The following is a 5,159-nucleotide window of genomic DNA, read 5'->3' on the forward strand; positions in this document are numbered from 1 at the left end:
TACTTACTTACTTACTTACTTACTTACTTACTTACTTACTTACTTACTTACTTACTTACTTACTTACTTACTTACTTACTTACTTACTTACTTACTTACTTACTTACTTACTTACTTCAAAACCAAATTACCAACCTCTTTTAAAAACAAACACCCATTGCAAGACACAGTGCATTTTAGTTTTGTTTCTTTCTGCACACATAAATTGGACTCAGTTCTCAATCCCAGTCTGTCTTGTGAGGTAAGGGGTTAAAAAAAGTCACACACACTTCTTTTCCAAAATGTACAGCACAAAAGCTGAGTTTATTTTTTCTGTCTTGCACAAAGAGTCACGCTAGCTACTACTTGTCAAACAAATACTTCAATAAACTTTTACCACCACTCTAACAGGACCTGGTGTCTTCATTCTTTGTGTTCTTGGTAGACATCCTGCACATGGCAGAGAGAGACAATGAGGGTGGTGGAAGGACTGGCAGAAGTGCATACATGTGCAGTGACTTACTGGAGTGGTTGCAGAGTGTCCCACGGCGTCCCCTGCTCAGTGGACTCGCAGGTTTTTGCTTTCCAAGCCATTGTTTGTGGGTACTTCAGCTGCCCTACACAGCAGAGAGAGACACACAATGAGGGTAGCGCTCAGCCTGGCAGAGAGTGAGAGACAATGAGGGAAAAGTGCAGGAAAAAGGCCTTACCACACTGCTGATTGCTCACACCTGTGAACAGCCAAGGCTGCGCCTCATTGACTCCCCTAATTGGATCCTCCTGCATCAACACAAACAAACAAAATCACTCTGAGACTTTCCAGCAACAACTATTACTTTGTACAAAACACAAAAGCTGTATCTCCATGTTTTCACTTTTTTGGCCTGAAAATACTATAACATCTCTACACAGTTTTACAGTCATGCACCCATGTGTTCTTACCCGGTTTCCTCGCTCAGTAGAGTCGCAGGTCTTCTCACACGAGGGCTACACGAGGGACTGACTCACCGGTGGTTCACTACTCCTCAAGTACCACACTGCTGATTGCTCACACTTGTGAACGGCCAATCGCGTCACAGCGGCCGAGCCTCCGCAGGGCTGCGCCTCGTTGACTCCCCTAATTGGATCCTCCTGCATCAACACAAACAAACAAAATCACTCTGAGACTTTCCAGCAACAACTATTACTTTGTACAAAACACAAAAGCTGTATCTCCATGTTTTCACTTTTTTGGCCTGAAAATACTATAACATCTCTACACAGTTTTACAGTCATGCACCCATGTGTTCTTACCCGGTTTCCTCGCTCAGTTGAGTCATGCAGGTCTTTACCCACATCGGTCTTCTCACACGAGGGCTACACGAGGGACTGACTCACCGGTGGTTCACTACTCCTCAAGTACCACACTGCTGATTGCTCACACTTGTGAACGGCCAATCGCGTCGCAGCAGCTGCACCTCATTGAGACTCCTAATTGAATCCTCCTGCATCAACACAAACACAGGAGCAACAAGAAATAAACCCTTTGCAAACACCTCAATTGTCTCTGTTGTTTTTCTTCATGTCCAAAACATTAAAAGCTACTCAAACTATTTGACAACAACAATTATTCATTTGTACAAAACACAAAAGGCAGACCTCTAAGATGACTCCAAAAGCACAACAATGAAGCTCTGAGCAAAGACATAGATTCACATCTGTGTTCCCCTTGCTTTCCAAAAACACATTTACAAACAGCACATTCATACTCCCAAACTCCACTAGAAAAACATACCCACATCAACGTGTGTCTGCCCACTAAGCAGCGACACAATAGCCATAAACAAAACAACAAAAACAAAGACACAACACCTTCATTCAGCAGACAAATCGCACATCCCATTTCAACCGCAATCCCCTACACTCAAGTTACAACACCGTATTCCCATCAACAACTTTATCTGCTGGTCCCAAACGCACCAAGAGAAAAAGACATATCCCTAATTGAACAACTGCCAAGCTAAAACCACTGACTAGCTCCCGTTACTAAAGTCTCTCAATAAGCATGTTACAGTTTCTCTCTTTTGTTTTACAAGATACTATGACATTTTTATGAAACCTTCTCTCCACGTCCCACACATTTCAACCCCAGAACAAGGTCCTTTGCCTGATGATCTGCATGCACAACAAGTGTAAGGTGTGTGCATGCTTCTGCAGACATGTCATATCACCAATAATAGTGAAATATCTAGCTCCAGTATCCACCAGAAAACGCAGGTCAGTGCAATTTACATTGAGGGCCATGTAGGGATCTGCAAAACCTACAGGCATCAGTGTCTCTGGGTCCCATCAATACTCCAGAGGATAAATGTTGGGAAACTGTCCTCTACCTCGCAGGAACCTCCTGTTAAGATACAGACTCATTTGTGGGAGCAGGTAAAAATGGCAGTTGCAAAACACAAAGTTTGACTCCTTATTGACTAACGCCTCCCTCTCTGTGCTCGTGCCATACAATCTCTTGACCGATGCTTACAGCCTCACTGGAACACTGTACCATCTGTTTTGACTGCTTTTTTTTTTTTTTTAAATCAGAATTAAATTGTAGTTTTACCAACTGGTTTTGATTACTGTTTATTTCAGCTTTCTCTGCATTAGTTTTGAGGTTGTACGCCTTCATATAATGGGCAACATGTTTTTCCCACTGTCACACCCAGGGATGTCAGGATTTGCCTCCAACGCTGACCTAACAGCTTTATTTCTAAACAGGGCAGTCTGTAAAGCATCTGCTCCAGGGCATGCACCTATCATGTCTGACCATTGACCTCTACGTCTTATGAGAAATGACAGCACACCCTATGTTCCACTAATCGCTTCCACATGCTGAACCTCATATTCTCCCATAGCTAGGGTGTGCCCCATGGTGAGCTGACATAACTGTCTCATCCATGGCCCTCCCCCTGAGGTGGGCGGAGGCATTTTTTCTATCAAACAGCTCATGTCAGTGAAAGAAGATGGTTCATACACAGCATGACCACTAGGGGGAACCAACAAAGGCATCTGATGGTCTGCATATCTCTCTGGTTTCAGGACCGGGCGGCATTAAAGATAGAGCTACTGGTCTTTTCGTTGCTATCGGCTCAGGCGAATGGTACTCCTTTTTTGTTGTTCATGCTTTAGCAAATCCTCCTTAGCTTCTGCTTCTAGCCTAAAGAGGACACAGAGTCAACCTTTCCTGGACCTCTGTCCATAACTCATCACATTTTTTAATCCATTTCAGTCTAGTTTCACTAGCCTCCCCACTGATTACCCGCTTCTTCACCTGACTCCATTGCTGTGCCTGTTGTTGCTGCACAACAGTTATCATCGTTTGAGGTCCACAGCCTCTTCCATCCTCACACTCCTTATCAAATTCTCCCTCCATTGGTGAGTGTGTGCAATACTTCACTGATTTCTTGTAGTCTTACTCACCTTCCTCTTTGACCTGTGTGGGAAATGCTTTTTAGTTTAATACCTCCCCAGCGGCCAGTCAGCTTGTATGGCATACACCCGAGCAACTGACCCTTGTTGTGTTTTCTTCACAGGCCAGTCAGTTTATATGGCATACACCCGAGCAACTGACCTTATGAGCTTACACACACCTTTTCAGTGTGGCGTGTGGTTTGTTAGCACCGCGAGGTTACCCCCACACGTTTTTTACAGCTCAGACACCCGTTCAGAACTCACAGAGACACCGCTGTATCTACCACCCCATTCACCCATGGCTTTATTTATTTTTCAATTCCCAATTCTAATCCCTACATTGAAAATATTACACCCCCCCCCAACTAAGGCTATCGCACGGACACCACGCCATCTGTGCAGACGGTTCGTAGTAAGCGATTTACCGCCCTCCGCTCTACAGTGGCTCTAACCACATTTGCTAGAGGAAAATATTCTCTTAATTTGTCGGATACTTAAAATGTAACAATAGCCTAATTCTGCTGTCTTTCTATGAAAAACAAGTTACACTCACCAAGGAGATCCCCTTCTCATCGGATCATGGATCCTGAAGGGTTCCTATTATCGATCTCCCTTGACAGCACCACGCTTCAGTTGTCAGTCACCGGGGACCCTTCCGTCAATTGCAATCTCTCTGGAGGCACCTGCACAGCATGCTAACCACCCGGGGACTCTTCCTCAATCCTCGTGCTTATCTACTATACAACAGACGATAGCAACAGTTTCAAACAACATTTTTAGTAAATGCCAAAGGGCAGAATTATGGCGAAACAGGCTTCTGCTTACCGCTGTTCAGTTAGAGGCCTCTCGTTCTCTTCCGTGTTCCACTTGTCTGTATCGTCTGTAACAAAAATGTTCCGTTTAACAACTGATCGTACGATCTATCGTCCTGCCTTCATCACATCAGGGTCACTGAATTGTCGAGTCCGCTATTATTTCGCAGCAAAACCGGACTCGCGTGTTCGTTTGATGAAGTATACAGGACACAGATTTAAAGTTCAACACGTCTAATTTATTAAAAGTATAGCCAAGCAGAGCAGTTTGAGATTGCTTACAGAGCTCTGGACTCAAACTGCTCTCCTCTTGCCGGAGCCCCGAGGCATCTATTAATATTCTGTTTCGGGTTTATTATTCTTTCGGCGCGTAACTTGTCCCGCAGCTTTGAGAAAACCCCGGTAATATATACATCAAAACGTAGGTCTTGATCCCAAAAGAGGTGTTATGACTTTTGGTGTTAAAATTCCAAAGTTATTCCCAAAATTCCCTATGGCATAAAATTTCAAAAAATGTCATAGTATACTAAGGCATAAAAATGCCAAAAAAAGTAATATTCTAGTAGAGCATAAAAATGCCAAAAAACGTCATAGTGTAGTCAGGCACAAAACGTCACAGTATAGTAAGGCATAAAAATGCCAAAAAAATACATATTATAGTAGAGCATAAAAATGCCAAAAAAAAGCCAAAAAAAGTCATATTCTAGTAGAGCATAAAAGTTTCAAAAAACATCATAGTATAATAAGGCATAAAGATGGCAAAAAACGTCATAGTATAGTATGGCATAAAATTTCAAAAAATGTCATAGTATACTAAGGCATAAAAATGACAAAAAAACCTCATAATATAGTATGGCATAAAATTTCAAAAAACGTCATAGTATACTAAGGCATAAAAATGTCAAAAAACGTCATAGTATAGTATGGCAT

General features: G+C 42.7%; 1 long non-coding RNA gene across 2 annotated transcripts; it reads right to left on the reverse strand.

The window, feature by feature from the left end:
- Positions 1 to 8: 8 nt before the first annotated feature.
- Positions 9 to 2,381, reverse strand: LOC111644423 (uncharacterized). 2 transcript variants are annotated; one of them, XR_015436227.1, is made up of 3 exons: positions 922 to 2,381; positions 503 to 759; positions 9 to 429 (listed from the first exon to the last, which is right to left on the reverse strand). It is a non-coding gene; the product is annotated as an uncharacterized LOC111644423 (long non-coding RNA). The 2 variants fall into 2 exon arrangements; XR_015436228.1 differs by lacking the exon at positions 922 to 2,381 and having other exon boundaries at positions 503 to 596; positions 690 to 915.
- Between the last annotated feature and the right edge of the window lie 2,778 nt (positions 2,382 to 5,159).

Source organism: Seriola lalandi, unplaced genomic scaffold, assembly GCF_002814215.2.
Source record: "Seriola lalandi dorsalis isolate HSWRI2012SDOR001 ecotype SW California unplaced genomic scaffold, Sedor1 jcf7180002054933, whole genome shotgun sequence".
Classification (NCBI taxonomy): domain Eukaryota; kingdom Metazoa; phylum Chordata; class Actinopteri; order Carangiformes; family Carangidae; genus Seriola; species Seriola lalandi.